The 17,566-nt window shown below is 35.3% G+C and overlaps 1 protein-coding gene across 12 annotated transcripts in view; it reads right to left on the bottom strand.

Annotated features, from left to right (window-relative positions):
* The window catches only part of ADGRL3 (adhesion G protein-coupled receptor L3), an 841,123-nt gene that overhangs the window by 787,260 nt on the left and 36,297 nt on the right, over positions 1–17,566 (bottom strand). The window contains exons 2-3 of one of the 12 annotated variants that reach the window (XM_077136975.1): positions 10,057–10,202; positions 4,824–4,875 (exon numbers count right to left, since the gene is read on the bottom strand). The exons of 10 other annotated variants lie outside the window; for them this stretch is intronic. The gene's annotated coding sequence lies outside the window, so the exon portion shown is untranslated. The remainder of the gene's footprint in view (positions 1–4,823; positions 4,876–10,056; positions 10,203–17,566) is intronic. One more of the 12 variants, XM_077136981.1, reaches the window with a different exon arrangement.

Genomic DNA, 17,566 nt, shown 5'->3' with positions numbered 1-17,566 from the left:
AAAATATCAAAATGTCAAGGTTTCCAAAAAAGATCACACGCAAAGAAACAGGAAGCTAATGCCAATGCAAAGAAGAATGTCAAAACATTAAAACCATCAAAAAGGAGGACCTGACCTGGGACTTTTTTTTAAATGTTCCAAGACCCTTTTTTTTTAATGTTCCAAAATATACTTAAGGAGCTAAAGAACATGGACAAAGAAGAAATAAAATAAAGAAAAATAGATGAGTACAAAGAGAATATCAATAAAGAAATGATAATTATGAAAAGGAACCAAACAGAGCTGACGAGCTAGTAACAGAAATTTAAAAAATATCTCGATGAGTTCAACAGCAAACTGGAACTGGCAGAAGAAATAATCAGTCAATTCAAAGATAAAACCATTGAAATTATTCAATCTGAGGAGCAGAAAGTAAAAAGAATGAAGAAAAGTGAACAGAGTCTATGGACCTGGAAGACATCACCAATCATACCAATAAGTACACACTATGGGAGTTCCACAAGGTGAAGAGAGATAGGGTCAGTGATAACATTCAAAGAAATGATGGCTGGAAAATTCCAAAATTTAATGAAGCACATGAATATACATATCCAAGAAGCCCAACAAACTCCAAATAGGATAAACCCAAAAAGAGATGCAGGAAGACACATTAAATCAACCTGTCTAATGCCAAAAATAAAGAGAGAAACCTGAAAGTTGTAAAGAGAAGCAACATGTCATGTATAAGGGATTCTCAATAAGGTTAAGTGCTGATTTATCATTGAAAACCCTGGAGGCAAGAAAGCAGTGAGATGATATGATTAAATTTCTGAAAAGAAAAAATTGCCATCCTAGCATTCTCTATCTGGCAAAACTATTCTCCAAACTTGAGGGAGAAATTAAGGCATTCCCAGATAAGGAGAAATGGAGAAAGTTCATCATCATTAGCTAGCCCTGCAAGAAATAAAGAAATGCTAAAGTGAAGTTTTCAGGTTGAAAGGAAAAGATACTTGACAGCAGAATGAAGCTGTGTGAAGAAATAAAGTTCTCCAATAAGTGTAATGACATGAGCAAATATAAATGCCAGTGCTATTGTATTCCTGTTTTGTAACTCCACTTTTTATTTCATATAGAATCTAAAATCCAATTGCATAAAATGTATGGTAAATCAATGGTTTGGGACTCAATGCATAAGCATGTAATTTTTGTTTCAATTACCTAAAGGAGAGGGAACAGAAGATAGAGGAATATAATCTGCATATTCTAACAAAATTAATTCATTATCAAACCAAATGATATTGCTGTAGACTTAGAAGGTAGGGTTTCTGTCTGTGGCAATAGGAAAGTTCTCATAATGGACGGCAGTGAGAACAGTACAACACTGTGGGCACGATGAATCCCAGAGAACGGTATGTTAGGGAGTGATTGTGATGGGAAAATTTATGTTGCATATATTTTTCTACAATTACAAAAAAGAGCAACTCAAGAGATAATAATTAAATGCAATACATGATACTGGACTGGATCTAACAATGGAGGAGAAATGGCTGAAAAGGGCATTATTGGGACCTTTGAAAAATATGAGCATAGACTTAGTTTCATATCAATGTTAAATTTCTTGAACTTGATAATCATACTTAAGGTGGTTACTTAAGTTGTATTATTATTTAGGAAACACACGGGAAAGTATTATATTTTCAAAGAGCATGATATATACAACCCACTTGCAATGTGGGTTGCAAAAGAAAGGGGGGGCGGGCAGCAGGCAGGCAGGGTCAGGCAATAGATAGATGGATAAATAGAATAGTCCAGTTTGGGAGAAAAAAAAAGGTCCAATTTCTATCATAGAAATGCATTTCAAAAATGCATTAATGTAAGTAGCATTTAACTATTTCATTCTCTGGAGTGTTTACTCAGAATAATTCAAATATGGATACTCTGCAATTCTTGGGCTCAAGAGAAGAAAACAAAGTCAGCAACTCAGGCTACAAAAGTCAATGGTGTAAATTATAAGGGTCCTCAAAGGCACCAGATCACCCCTTCACTATCGACATATCAAAGGTACCACAAGAACTATGTGGGTTTAAAGATCTGAAGAGAAGCGGATTCCTATGACCACATTATTTTAGCACCAAGGACCTCAGAGATCAGTCAATCCAAGCTCTCCTTAGACAAGGCAATAAGAGCTGTGACTTGCCCCGAGGCTGCACTGGTTTTCTGACTCCCAGTTAGTGCCCTTTCTTAAAGAGCATGCTGCTGCTCTAAGTAAACTGATTGTTTCAGTGAAATATGTGGGCTTCAAAATTTCAGGAGAATAGATTAATCACTGCTGTGGCTAATCCTGTTCCACTTCAAAGAGTGACTAATCCCCGATTCACAGTTCTCATGCCTCAGAAGGGCATGAAGTTAGAATATACTCACACTATTTAAGGCATTACAGAAGAGAGACAAAACAAGAAGACAATAATTACAAAACAAAGTACATATTAGTCCCTAAAGTGAAATAATTCACAAGTTAATGTGGCAGAGTCCATAAAGCCTTGATATTTCCTGCTGCTGTAATGTTATAATTATGATAAGGCAAATGAAAAATTGAGAAGCAAGCATGTTAATGTTTACTATGTTCCAGGCAAAGTGTCATTCACAAAAACACCATGGGAAAGATTCTCTTTTGCCCATTTTACAGCTGAAGAAACTGAAAGGCAGAGAAGTAATCGCCACATATATGAACATAAGCAGTTTCTGTTAATTGTGCATAACCTCAATTCTCCCCTTTTTAATTTTATTTAGTGGGGCAACAGACCCTGTTAAGAGCCTCCCTTTTAGCTAGTTATATTCATTTTATTAAGTTCAGGCTAATGATATATGTGTTGTATGGAAGTGCTAGGAAAAATGAATTCCCTTTCTCCTCCCTCCTTTGCTTCCTTCCTTCCTTCCTTCCTACAGCATGGAATGTAGGTGAGATTGCTAGAGCTACAGAAGCTATTTTGTAATACAAAGTAACCCTGAAAATGAGAGCCAGAGTCAAAATACTGAAGAATAAGGAAGTAAGAGTCTTGGTCTCTGAAGATCTAGGCGACCACACTGAGTCCTGAATTATCTACTCCACTAGTTACTGCTAAACTTCTTCTCCAAGTGGAAGAAATACAATTGTATACTGTTAAAACCCTGTGTTGGGCTTTCTGTTAAATGCTGTTCGACACAGATAATCCTCACTGATGTATTGCATTTACAGAAAAAATGCTGCCAAACAAAATGTTGAAAACTCCCCTCCCAAAATCAATTTATACCAAATACTCTATTTAAATATAATTTCTATTGCATCTTGCAAAGAATCCAAACTTCATTTTAAAACTGAATGTACACATTTAAAGAGAGACACTGAGGACTCTAATTGTCTGGATGGCATAATTCTGTTGGCATCATATCGTAGGCAGGAAGGTGGAATGGGGAAGAGAGCTTAGCAAGAAAAAGATAGCTTAAGGAAGACTCAGCAATGCTACAACTGCATCTAAGCTTCATGCTGTGCACGTAGAGTACAACCAACCAAGAAATTCTACCTATTATTTACGCAGTGACAGATAAAGGAAAATGAGGTGTAGCTCGATAAACAAGCTCTCTCCTAAAGCAGATTTAGACACTATTCATCCCCTGCTTTTCAGTCTGGAAGCCTTCTTAGCTGGAACAGTAAAATAAATTCCAGCACTCAGAACATTTCAAGGAGGAATAATTTTCAAAACTGGCTCAGGCTTTATTTTTCTTCTCTCTGAAATTGATTAGATGTGCTGTTAAAAGAAAAATTGGTTGGTGTCTCAGAGAATGGAGTATTTTAGACAACTATAAGATAGCTAATTTTAAATCAATTTAGGATTTTTGCCTGGATGCACTAGCTGTTCCTTATTTTATCCTATTGGCACCAGCCCACAGACAAATCATGTCACATCATGCTTCACTGCAGATGAAATTACACCAAAAGGTAAAACAATCATTATTTTAATATTAACCCAGTATTTGCTGTTTAGTCAAACTGATTATAAAACAGACTGCAGGGTAATTTATTTCTTAAATAAGAATAGGACTTAAATGATGAAAGGAGAAAGATAGTGGAAATAAAATTACTGATGAGTTGCTTAGTAAGTAATGGAAATCAAACTCAATACTTGAAAAGAAAAGTTACATAAGCAGTAATTTAATTCAACTTTCCTATTTAGAGTATGCCTAGTCATATGAAACCTTCTGAAATGAAGCATTTCAACAATCCACCATGGGTCTGCTTTAGGAAATAATCTGAAAATCTTTACGAATGTCAAAAAAATTTACTCTATATTAGCACTTGATTGAACTGCTAAAGAAGCAAAGAAAAGCAAATGAGAATGTTTCAATGCAGTAAATCAACAATGCATTTCATACACACAGCAAGTCCCCCCTCTAAAATTTTTAAATAGCTTTACTCTTTCCTTGTCTGGGGATGTCTGGAGTACACAGCATACCTCTACATCATAAATCAATCCAATTTTTTTTTTAATGATATCACATTTCTTTGAAATATTACTAATAAATGATGTCAACAGTTGGGGTTTTTTTGCTATTAACTCTATGAGCAAGGAAATATAATTGTGGGAATAGAGTCAGCAGTAATATATAATCTTTGAATGAATGAATAATTCACTCAATTATGTTCCAGAAAACCTGTCAATGACAGTTCTGTTACTAACTGGCTGAATGGCTGGTTAATTCATGTTAGAGGAGTACAATGGTATGGCAGAAGACAGACCAGAGTTCAAATCCTGATGAAGCCAGTTTCACAACTATAAAAAGAAGTTAATAATGCGTAACTTCCTTACCTACTATAATGTGTAGTTCTTGGTACTGTCCTTGACAAACAATTGCTCCTACCTACAAAGACAGCTATTATTACTATTATTATTGATATCAAGTATCATTCCCCTTAATAATTTCTGGTATACCTAAATCGCAGGGCAGGTGGCAGAATGCAACCAGATTTTTTTAGAAGTGAAAATATTTGAAAAATATAAAATGTAAATGATAGCACAAGTATAAGTATTCTTCTGTTGTTCAACCAAAACCCCCCTACAACTAACTGAAATTTGCCTAAAATGGGTCAATACTTAACATTCTAGGGAAGGACTGGACAATGGTGAATGATAACAATAGGCAGAAAGCGCGGTAGAAAAATAAGCCCTTTGAAATATTTTTAACTCCTTTCACAAACTACACAGGTAATGTATTTTTAAATCTATTTAAATTTTATAATTCACACTGTCACAAAGTGAATGCCCAGTGCACTTTTAGAAAAGAACTTGCTATATATGTCCTTATAGAATCTACATTACACAAAGTGTCATAGATAACTTGGTCTGTCAATAACAGAAAATATACAGGTAAATTTTTTATTTATAAAAACACCCCTGAATTATAATAGAGTAATAAGAAAGCTCTTTTTGAGTTGTACTCACCACTGTATACCCAGGATATAGCTCAGTGCTATAACATTTTAAGAACACAATAAATTTATGCTGAATTAATGACAAAATGACTTTAGTTAAAAGTAAAAGAGGTTGTTTTTTTCCATGCTTTGAAAGCCAATATGCCTAAGGCAAAGGTGTCTAAAATTAAAACATATAGAATTAAACTTAAGTATTTACAATTTCTACATGTAATAAATTGGTCTCACATTTTACATAGTATCTGTCTGAAAGGCAAAGTAACATTCACTTTGTATACTTGTATATCGTAAATCGAGCATCTTTACTGTAAGCACATGATAAAATGCAATGCCACACAATCAGTAATCCTCACAAAAAGCATGCATCTCAAGTCTGATTCTTCACACCCAAAAAAATACACTTTGTTTTAGTTAAAATATTATATAGAAAAGGTTATGAGATAAGTGTCTTAGGATACAATGAAATCTCATTTGTTCTGGACAAAACAAAATTAAAATAGCATGACAAAAGTAAGACATATAAAATTAACATTAGTCTGCATCTCCAAAGCCATTTAATGGTAAGTTCCAACCTAAACACATATTTAAATTTAAATATATGGTGAAACTAAACAAATTTGGGCACATGCAAATAATCAACTCCTGAAGTTGGTTAACTTTTTCATAGAAAATATGTTTTATAGTTATAAAATATACCCAAAGATTGATATAGCAATGACTAAACTCACTTCTGAGGCTTAATATAAGCTCTGTAAAGTGCCGCCCACCTTCCCCCAGGACTAGTCCCACTATTAATCATCCTACAGAAAACTCTTCCCTGATCACCTGTTACAAGAGAGATAGCAGCTGGGTTATTCTACTTAATAAGGGACTTGGGTTTTCAGGGTGGTGAGGGAAACGACCCAGAAGCTTGGCAGCTGTATGCCAATGGCCCCACCCTTTCACTTGAACAAAAATCAGCTGTTGCTTCAACAGCTGGCAGGTGGCTGGTGAAAATGAGGTCTGAAAAGAGTTGTAGATTTTATATAGAAGAGAGCCATAGTTAGGAGGCAACAGAGAATAGCAAAGAGAATAGATGACTGGGCTATGAAAGAAGCAAGGAAGAAGTTATAAGTGGTAGCATACAGATACTAACAAAATGTCACAGTAACTACTCATGCAAATTATGGAAGCTTATCACCCCAGAAACCTTTTTTTTTTTTTAAAGGATAGGCAGATAGCTGCCTAAAGGTATATTACCCTATCTAAAAGTAGGAAACTAATTTTCATTTGAACTATTTCATAGCCCTTCCATCTGTTTACTACTTAATGCTATAAGTATGTATAGAAGCTTTTAAAATATAGCGTGATAATTATAAACAGGAAGACACGTGTGAGAAATGTTAGGAAAATGATGCCCACCCCATCCTCATGCAGCAGACAGCATTTTGAGAACAGTAACATATTCAGGGGCATTCATTCACTTTGCAAACCTATGCTGTATCAACAATGTGCCAAACACAGGGCTGGACAAAAATTAATGAGGCATGGCCATGTTCTGCAGTAACCGCATGTGGAAAGAAAAGGCATGGACAATAATGGCAATGCTACTTGTGATATGCCAAAAGTACACAAAAGAAAGCGACTAACTGTGCTGATCCAAAAACTTGGGGAAGATGGGCTGAAGGGGGCAGACTATAAGGCTTTATTAATTGAGAGAACATTCCAGCTGATCTTGAAGGATGACCAGGGTCTATCCGAAAAAGAATATTTTAAGAAGGCATTTCAGGAAAAGAAATAGCATTTGCAAATACAAAGAGGCATGATAGATGGGAAACAGCGCTGACTGGGAGGCAAGTGAAAAGATTTGCTGAATAGTACTCAAGGTTCGGCTCAGGCTAAAAACCTTACATGTGTAATATCACTGATCCACAAGTCTATTTGATTTTTCTTCAGCTGTCCTTGGCAGTCTGGCAAAGAAAGCAGAAGTGAAGGACAGCAAAATTGGGATTTTGTTCAGAAAGAAGAGTATAAGAAGGAAAGAGAAAAAGACAGAATGCACAAAAGGTTGTCTCCACTTATTTCTCTGCCTAACCAACCCAGGTTTTCAGGATCTGAAGGACAGCAGGGGAAAGGAGAGGATTATGTAGAGATCGCCCTTTTGGTAAACCTTCGCTTCTAAGTGGTATTTCATTAAAAAATAATAATAAAGCCAAAATGTGGCATAATAAGGACAGATGGGTGGTGGAAACAAAAGGATAGGAAAAGCAGACAGATGAAACAGGAGTAATCCAGTGAACTCATTATCATGGTGTTAAGAGGAAATATTTAGGTGAAGATTATCAGGCTATCTGCTTCTCCAGCTACTGTTCACTATTCCTAGATCATTCTAGCTCTGCCAGAGTTTATAGGTTCTATTGAAATAGAGCTTGTATTCTATTTGTCTGTGAGTTTCCAATTACTGATTCAGAGGATAGCCTCTATGTAGTAAAAAGAAATCCAAGAATGAGTTTCATTTGGCATTATTTTATTTTGCCATTGTACAATCGCAAAAATCATATGCCAATCTTATTTTCTCATTATTATAAATTTAAGCTCACATAAAGGATATACCTTACATCTATTTATACACGCATACACTTATTTGGGGAGAGAAAGAGTGACGGGGAGGGCAGGCAGAAAGAGATCAGATTTATCCTTATTCACTATTTGTGTAGTTATTTATGTCTCATGCAGAAAGACAAATTCTGCAAGTCTTTTATATGACTTGGTGTGATTTTTATTTATATTCTATCAAATAGGCATTTACATCATTAAACAATTTTTAGAAGGAAAATATGCCCTGGAGAGTGGATGGCCTGAAATACAAGTCTAATTCCCAATCTGTTTTTCTGACTAGTAGAACACAATCTTTTCTCTTTCATCATATTTACTACCGCATAAATCAGTGTAACTGGAGCCAAGTAATAAACTTTCACAGCCAAAGGTCTCATACTGAAGTCCATAACCTACAAATATTTATTCTATAAAATATGACAGGGTAAGAAAGCTAGGTAGATCTGCATAGTAACATGATGTCTGGATAGTAGATGATCCTGATCTTTGCATTGTTTCAATGAATTATATTTAAAATCATGAATACAAACCTCATTACACTATAGAATAAAGGCATTACATAAGTACAAGGATAATATGTCATTAAAATATTATAGTAGTGAAGTAAAATTGAATTTAAATCAATCTTAATAGTGTGGTTAGCTTTATTCGATTGCACTGTGAAATAATGTCCTTTAGCTTATTTTATGATGATGGTATTAAAATCAACCTGGGGTTTCATTCACAAATCAGATGTAATAGACTTTTAGTATTATTTGCCAAAGATTTTCATTAATACAAACGTGACTTCTCTTTAAAGGTCTTTGAAGGAAGAGGGACTAGAATGGATATTAGTTTTTCCTTCAAAACATAAATAGGCCTTTAGAAACTACAAATGTTGGCAAGGATGTGGAGAAACTGGAATGCTTATTCACTGCTTCTGGGAATGTTTAATGGTACAGCCACTGGGGAAGAAAGTTTGGGGGTCCCCCAGAAAACTAAATATTGAGTTGCCCTATGACCCAGCAATACCATTACTTGGTATATAGCCAGAAGAGCTGAAAGCAGTGTCAGGAACAGACATTTGCACACCAATGTTCATAGCAACACCAGTTCACAATTGCCAAAAAATGTAAACAATCAAGTGTCCATCAACAAAGAGTGGATAAACAAAATGTTTTTGCATGCACATATGGTGGAATATTATGCAGCAGTAATAAGAAATAAGGTTCTGAAGTAAATGAAAGTATGGAGGAACCTTGTGAATATAATGCTGACTCAAATAAGCCAGACACTAAGGATGCAATTCTGCATGGCTTAATGTAACTCCTGGATACATTCCAAAGTATGTTGGGCAGATAATTAAAAAGTATTGACAAAGTCCCTTGAGGCCTGGAGAAAAAATATGGAACTATTAAACCTTCCCACCTGGGAGCTCTCTGATACTCTCTTAAACATTAGGGACTCCCAAGTTAATAGGCCAAGTCCTTGATCTTGAGGCTTGTTCTTATGAAACTTATTTCTGTAATGGAGAAGCTAAGTGTTTCAGTTTGCTAAAGTTATCAGAATGCAATATGCTAGAAATGGACTGGCTGTTACAAAGGGGATTTATTAAGTTACAAGTAAGTTTGCAGTTTCAAGGCGATGGACATGTCCACATTAAGGCATCAACAAGACAATACTGTCACATAAAACGGGCCAATCATGGCAGGGGTTTCTGTCAGCTGGGAAGGCACATGGAACATGAATCCCAGGGATGAGCCTGGCCCTGGCACCATAGGATTGACAATGCCTACCGGACCAAAAGGGAGAAAATAAATATAGCAAAACAAGGTATCAAGAATTAAGAGAGTACTAACAGAATTGAGAGGCTATTCTGGAAGCTACTCTTACACAAGCATCAGCTAGACATTGCTAATTGCCATGGTAAGTCAAGCCCCAACCAACAATATTCCTGTATAAACTAAAGAATACTTACGGTTCTATCTGAGACTATAAAAGTTTCACTCATTAAATTTATTTTGCAGAAACCTTACCTTCCTGATGGTTCAAGGCAAGATAAGCCCTGAAACCCAGAGATACCAGTCTCTCCAAGAGCAGCAACCAGTTGCATCCCTCTACCCATAGCAGAAATACTTGTTTTCAATGTGTAGAGGTTAGAACGATCATTGCCAGAATATCACTAAAGATTGGGAGAAAGATCAAAGGAGAAGGAGGAGTTGTAACAGAGGAGATAGGATTTAACAAATGAGTGTGTCTACTGAATCATTATATTGATGTTTCTTTTTAGTCTACAGTGTCCTAGAACAGCTAGAAGGAAATACCTGAAATTGTGAACTGTAACCCATACCATATTTTTTTTACCCATACCATACTTTTAAATCTGTTCCATTAACTGCTTGTTAAAATATACTTCAAAATTTATCACTTTTCTGTATATTTATTTCACAGTAAAAATTAAAAAAAAAAAAAACTTAGCATAGAGTCAAGGATAACCTACAAAACAACTCTTGAAATCACCATTCATGGACATCAACAGAGAACAACAACAAAAAAATCAACAGGAAAGACAAACAAACAAAACATAATTAGGACTTTAAAGATAAGTCAACATTAGAATTTAAAAGGTCCTATTTAATCATTATAAGTACAGATTATTTAAAATTTAAGCCAGTTACAATTAGACATCCTTTAGGAGGAACCCTAATCCCCTCTTCTCATATATCCTTAAAGAATCTTCTACTCCTAAGGGAAAAACAAAAAAACACTGGACAATCTCTTCATTCCTTCCTCACTCTTGCCCGTGGAAGGAACAGGCTGCAATGGTGGATAGGGCCACAAGAGCCTGTTACTGATGTCCACAGAGCTCAATTCAGCAAGAGAAAGGTGTAAAAAGTTACAGTTCATGTGACTTTGTTCTCTCCTCTCTCTTGGGCTTACTACTTAGAAATTTGTATTTACTCTCAGGTCTTCTTAAAGCAATTCTCTTAAAGCAGACTGCCATGGGTTTGCTACAGTAGCAGTTTTTTTGCTGCTTGGCCAGAAAGTATTTGGAGTTCAGAAGTATTTGGAACAACATTTGACTGCAGGTCCAGACTATAGTTTCCTATTGTGACCTACCAGAAATAAAGCAGATAGTTTGATCTCTATCTGATGCCTGTGTTTTCTCATTTGGTTTAAAACTGAATTTCTGCACCAAACACACACAAAGGGGGTCACAGAGTTCTCACGACTGATTCAGCTGCCAAAATCCTACTCATTTTTAAATGTTCATGTCTAAGTGCTCTTATTACTTAACTGATTCCCTTGTTGAAACTGTTTCTTCCTGTCCCCATACTACTTTGTAGTTTGCTCATAACACTTGTCCTATTCCTTCACAAGTTTACAAATAAACTACTGAAAGCCAGTGACTGTCTTATTTGTTTGCTCTTTAAACAATGCCTTGCACAAAGTAACTATTTGATAATTGCTTGTTGAATTAAATTATAAAATTCATAGTCTTTAATGTTAAAATATTAAAATTAAAGAACGTGTTTATGAAGTATGAAGAGAATGACAGTCTGCAAAAATGAAACCATCACATATATTCTATTTACCCAACAAGTAAGAGCATACTTCTAAACAGTTCAGGAGAAACTGTTAGCCAAGCACCTTTAGGCAATGATAACTTCTGCATTGGGATTTTCTATGTATTTTCTGCACTGCTAGTTCAAATGTTCATGAAAAATGCATGCAACTATTTCAACAAAAAGCTCTTCATTGATATATCAAGGCCCCAGTTTTTCTTGGGGTTGCAAATATTAATTTTAAGTTTAAGCACAGATAGATATTTAATGTTTATATCCATGTAAATGTCCTTTGACTCAAAATAAATCAATATGTGAGATAATAGAAGAAAAAGAAAAATCACAGAAGCCCTTTAATAGTAATATGCATGCTTACTATGGCAATTTACAATCCTTTGCATTAAAAAAAAATGAAGTACAAGTTAATCCATGTGGAAGACACTCACATACGTCATTATTTAACAACAATTTCTGAACAACTATATGCACTGTACTGTGTGGGCACTGAAGGTGCAGCAGTGCAACATAATACATACAATCTATCTTCATAGAAGTTACAATCAGCACAAGGAGCCAGATATTAAACACATAATCAAGAAAATGAAAGTGTGATAAGAGTTGCCCAGGAAAAGCAGGGTGTGGACGTGAGATAATGGTCTCCCTACAGTTACTATAAAAATTCTGAATCTGGGGCGGGCCATGGTGGCTCAGCAGGCAAGAATGCTTGCCTGCCATGCCAGAGGACCCAGGTTCAATTCCCAGTGCCTGCCCATGTAAAAAGAAAAAAAAAAAAAATTCTCAATCTGAAGGAGCTGAAACAGAAGCAGCAGTCTGGAGGAGGAGCCTAGCATGAAGTGGACAAGAAGAGAGTCATCTGAGGTGAAGCCAGAGGAATGGACAGGACCCATAACACTTGAGGTCTTGCCATATTAACCATTTGTAATTGAATTCTAAGAACAATGGATGAAAGCAGTTAAGCAATGAAGTACATGATCAGATACATTCTTATACCCAACTCATGCCAATGCCATAGTGCAATTTAGTAATTTTAATGATTACATATACTGTAAAATATAAACCATATTTCTCCCAAATAGCGAACTAGTAAATAAAATATACATATATAAAATTCTCAAGAGTAGAGGGTATATCTTGTATTTTTGTGCTCACATGTAAAATTTTCTACACAGTATGTTGTAACCACAGTATGTTGAACTCTAGTGATATTTTAATCACTGGGATTCAGATTAAAAACTGACATGGGTGGGAGAGAGAGAACACTTCCAAATGAAACTGTAGATTTTGTGCTTAAGTAACTTAGCTATTTAGTAAAAATCAAATATAGGAATTATAATTTTTTAAAAATGTTTTATTTACAAAATCAGGACTAAAAATAAGAAAGTAATCACCTTCAGAAGAATTTCCAAGCCACTTCTAGATCAATCTGCCTAAAATGATTACTGATGAAAGCAGTTTCAGTAATATGGGTCTAGTTCAAATCTTTATGGTGATTTCTTGACACCAAAAGTGAAAGATCGTACACCTGCCATTCAAGACCTTCTGGACGAAGGTGACTTTGTCATCTTTATTGAAACATCCTATATTTTTATTCATCTCATCTCAATTATTTCTATTTTTTTTCCTTTTTTTCTAACATGAGCAGGCACCGGGAATCGGACCCAGGTCTCCGGCATGGCAAGTGAGAACTCTGCCTGCTGAGCCACTGTGGTCCGCCCTATCTCTATCTTTTAAGATCTGGCAGGAACTATATTTTTACCATGAAGTCATTTCTCAGACTTTCTGTTATGCTCTAAGAATTAACAAAGATTTATACCCTCACCATAAACCTTCACATTATATACATACACATTATATGTGTATCTATCTGTATACAGTTTTATTTTTATATAGTTTTCCATCTAATAAATGAGTATAGCAGAACACAATTCAAATGATTATCAAGAAAATTAAATGAAATAATGTTTAAAAAGCTCAAACAGCAAATGCATAATGTTACATAATAGGCATAGGTCACATGCCTACTAATATTATACCTATACATCAATTTCAACGAAATCTTTCAATAAGTCAATTGACAAGTATTTATCAAATACTATGTTCCCAGTACTGTGCACAAAATCACAATGAGAAAGGTAAATTAGACTCATTGCTCATGAAACTTATATTAAACAAGTAAATTCATGACCAAAATAATGACCTCTTTTGGTAACTACTAAGAAAGAAATGAACTTTTATGAAGATGTTGCTGCCAATCCATGTGTATATCTCTATTAAAATATCTGCATATAGTTCTATAGCTAATGAACCTTGATTAAAACTTGCTAATAAATATGACATTAGTGAGTATAGAAAACCACCACCTATCTGACTCAATTTTATTTCAACATTAAAATAGTAAGAAAAAGTATTCACAGATAAAGACCTCTATATCTATATTTACACATGTTCAATCTCTATTTTATTTGAAAGCAAAATGGGCATTTCTTTATATTAAACTTGCTCAGATATGGCAGATAAGGAAATCACACATTATCAATTTGGAAAACATGCCAATTAGATAAAACTAGAAATTGAAATAATGGTTGCCAAATAATGGACATATTCTCTTTAGATACTGGACTAAATGCTCATTCAAGTAAACAGACTAGAGTATATGGATTTAAACACAACAGCCACTTCTTTGTCAAGAATATATTTCTTAACTATCTTGAAATTCTAAAGTAACAACTCTTCTACTTCAATGTCATATTTCATTGTTACCTACTTCGAATGGAGTGAGACACTGAAAGAAAATCCCATTTTCTGTTCATGTTAAAATTTCATTACATTCAAGCATCACTTAAACTCTCTCATGGAAATAAAGCATTACATTTGTTTCTCCTTTTCTTGCTTTTTTTCTGGAAATCAATTTTGACTCATTTTCTTACTTTCTCTGTGTTTGTATTTAAGTGGGCAGGCAGCAAGCAGTGGGGATGGAGATTTAGACTCAATTATTTTGCTCGATCAGAGTTTAAGTGTTCTGTTTGCTGTCTCCTGGGAGAGAGTAACATCCATAGTAACAAATGTAAATGCATTTACTTTAGGGCCATTTTAAATGCCATTCTTAGTCAAATAAAAAAAAATATTTTTATATTGGACAAAGCCTTTCAGGGCACTAGGGATCAGCAATTTCCTCTTTATTGGCTAAAACTTACATCATGTTGAAGTTTGGTACATATTAAGCTGTTGGTCATATGTTTAGCAGCTCTATAAAATATCACACACTCATTCTCTACTTTCAGAGTCCTAAAAATGCAGCATATATTGTGAGTATATACATATTGCCTTGAATATATATGGATATTTCATCATACATGTTTTGACATTTTCCCCTATCATTTGTTGTAGAAACGATTTAAAAAGGAGAATCATACGTAGCCCCACTAATCAATAATGATTCCTATATAAATAATACTAGAATAGAGACCTAAATGTCTGACCGGACATGGCTTTCTGGAAAGGAGGTGGAAGCTCACCTCACATAAGATACACAAGAGAGCATAAAAGGCCTGTCTGTCGGGATAAGAGGATATACTGTAAAGGATTTAGTTACTCTACATGTGTTCAATAATTATTTCTTTGAAAAATAAGTTAAAATAAATAATTTTCTATATTTTTAAAATGTGGGCAATAATAAGAATGAATGTTACTTAATAGATATAACTTTTTAACAAGAGTCACTTATTTTATGTGCACCATGTGCTTTATATACACCAGGTGCTTTTAATCTTCACAGGAACTCAATCACCTTTTGGGGTGATTCCTAGCCTTTTGTCCTAGGAAGTTGAACAGTAAGGATTTGAATGCAGGTGTATGAACTCAAACTCCAATTATTAACCATTTTACTATCTTCCATTGACACTCACCAATTTTAAGTTGATTCTCAGAATAACACTGGAAATAAGACTGGGCATTTTCAGACAACTATATATACACAAAGATAAACCAGAAATTGCTGCTTTATGAAATAATGCTTAAGCTCCATTATAAAGTATTTAGGTAATGCTCACACTGATCATGATAGAGGAATGAGAAACTTCAGGGCTCCTTCCCCCCACCGAAGCCATGAACAACTGACAAGAACTGATAGAAACATCTTTCTCAAAGCTTCAGAAAAGTTTGCAGTAACAAGGTGAGCTCCAAATCAAGAAAAAGATGACTTACAAGCAGTAAGATCTCATGGCCTCTCCTTCATCCCCTTACTACCTTTGCACAGAGTTGACCCATACTCCCAGTGTGGATCTCTGATTCCAGTTCTAGCGGAAATAGCATAACTTAACATACATGCTGGGAGCATGGACGTCTAGTCCAATTGTCTAGTGGCAGCCTGAAGCACTGAACCAAAACATTCCTTGGATGCTCACACCATTCCCCAAACTTCCCCTGCCTATAGAAGGCAGCCCATAGAACTTTCTGACAGAACACTGAAAGGACCAGTAGAGTCATGGCTGTCTGGGGCAAGGGATTGCAGGTTGCTGGGCATATAGTGCAGGGCCCAGGACCATGACAAAACCGTTTCCTAGGGACAAGAGGTCATTTGCATCCACGTAAACAGGGGAATTCCTAGAGCAACACACGCCTGCCCAAGACAAGACAAACAAGACTTATACACAGAAAGGATCAGCCAGTGCCCTCTGGTTTGACCTTAAGCTATTCTCGAAACTGAATGTATAGATAAGCTCTGAAGGAGAACTCCCACAGGTCAATGTGCAAAGACTAAGAAAGGCATTTTCTATTTTTTTTTTTCCTATGTCCTGGCACTCAAGGAAAACTTGTTCATAACACTAGATGGATACAATTTTAAAGAACAGCGTCCTGAGAGTCTAAATTTCAGTGATACATTAATATATTAAAATGTCCAGGTTTCACAAAACGATCACAAAACCCGCAAAGAAACAGGAAGCTATAGCCAATGAAAAAGAGAATATCAAAACATTGGAAATCATCAACAAGGGGGACCACACCTGGGTCATACCAAGGACTTTTTTTTTAAATGGTCCAAAATACGTTCAAAGAACTAAAGGAAAACATGGACAAAGAAGAAAGAAAATCAACAACAAAAAAAATAGATGGGCATAAAGAGAATATCAATAGACAGATGGAAATTATGAAAAGGAAGCAAATAGAGCTGAAGACCAAAGTGAAAGAAATTAAAATTCCCTAAAGGGGTTCAACAGCAGATTAGAGCTGGCAGAAAAAATAATCAGTGAACGTGAAGACAAAGCAATTGAAATCATGCAGTCAGAGGAGTAGAGAGAAGAAAGAAAGTGCACAGAGCCTGAGGAGTTTGGGGGATGCCATCAAGCCTACAAATATATGGATTGTGGTGGGCACAGAATTAGAAGAGGAAAAGTTGCAGAGATAATATTAAAATAGTGGCTGAAAACATCCAAATTTAACAAAAGACAGGAATATATACATCCAAGACACTGGAACAACGAAGAACATAAACCCAAATAGACCCCAATTTTGACATATTAAAATTCAACAGTCAAATGCCAAAATAAAGAATTATGAGAGCACAAGAGAAGAGCAACATGTTAAGTACGAGAGAGCCCCAGTAAGATTAAATGCTGACCTCTCATAGGAAACCATGCAGGTATTAAGGCAGTGGGATGGCTTGTTTAAAGAGCTACAAGCAATAAACCACCAAAAAATAATTCTATATCCAGCAAAACTTTTTCAAAAGTGAAGAGAGATTAAGACATTTCCAGATAAACAAAAACTGAGGGAGCCCATAGCTGCCAGATAAACCCTAGAAGATCTGCTAAAAAGAGTTTTGCAGATAGAAAGGAAAGGGTATTAGGCAATAGATCAAAGCACCATGAAGAAATAAAGATCTGCAGCAAGGGTAATGGCATGGGTAAATAGATATAAATGCCAGTGTTATTGTATTTTTATTTGTAACTCCACTTTTTAG

This window comes from Tamandua tetradactyla, chromosome 19, assembly GCF_023851605.1.
Source record: "Tamandua tetradactyla isolate mTamTet1 chromosome 19, mTamTet1.pri, whole genome shotgun sequence".
Lineage (NCBI taxonomy): Eukaryota > Metazoa > Chordata > Mammalia > Pilosa > Myrmecophagidae > Tamandua > Tamandua tetradactyla.
Note: the sequence above shows the minus strand (reverse complement) of the source record. Positions and strands in the feature narration are given on the sequence as shown.